Genomic DNA, 787 nt, shown 5'->3' on the forward strand with positions numbered 1-787 from the left:
ATGGGGCTACCCTGCTCCTCGAGGGGCCTGTTCGTCCAGAGACCCATGCCGGAAGACAAGGACAAGTCACCCTTTCTACCTGGCCCAGACCTGAAGCCTGAGGCTGCTAGACCTGTAAACAATACTCCTGTTCCATCTGGGCCTGACCACACACCCTGGTTCTCCTAGAGGGAAAAGCAGTCGGAGCCCAAGAGGAGGCGACCAAGGACCAGGACCTACAGAAGGAAGGAGTGTGGCCTGGCCACGTGAAGGGGATCAAGGCGGTGCTATAGCAGGGGCAGGGTCCTGCCAGCCAGGGGGCTCAGGCCCAACAGAGTCCATCTCAGATCCATACGTGGATACAGCCTGGCCCCAGGGCTCGAAGGCTGCGTCCTCCAGCTCTGCTCAGACTGCACCATCACTGTGGTCTCTGCTTTCTGCAGATCTCGAAGTCCCAAGAGCAAAAGAAAAGAAAAGAACAAAGAGAGGAAGAGGTGAGCACCCTCCCAACTTTCCAGCCTCCTAGCTCTTCTCTCTCCCTGCACAGCTGACCTGGCCTTTTAGAATCACCCGGTTGGGCCTTAAACATAGTTCATTCTGTCGTCTTTGCCCATGCCTCCCCCTCTAACCTCCTTACGAGTCACACCACAACCCGGTGACAGATTACTGGGATTTGGGGGGGACAGGGGACTGGGGCTGTCTAGGAGGCCTTTTCCAAATTCCAAATTTTGCTGTGCACCCAGCACAACCCACTTAATGTTACTTTTGTAGGAGACTGGGGAGTGGGGGAGAAGGTTATCAGCAACCT

At 55.8% G+C, this 787-nt stretch overlaps 1 protein-coding gene across 1 annotated transcript in view; it reads left to right on the plus strand.

The window, feature by feature from the left end:
• The window catches only part of SRRM3 (serine/arginine repetitive matrix 3), a 68,695-nt gene that overhangs the window by 51,339 nt on the left and 16,569 nt on the right, over window positions 1-787 (plus strand). The window lies entirely within an intron of this gene.

The sequence above is a fragment of the Tupaia chinensis genome, unplaced genomic scaffold (genome assembly GCF_000334495.1).
Source record: "Tupaia chinensis unplaced genomic scaffold, TupChi_1.0 Scaffold000465_1, whole genome shotgun sequence".
NCBI lineage: Eukaryota > Metazoa > Chordata > Mammalia > Scandentia > Tupaiidae > Tupaia > Tupaia belangeri.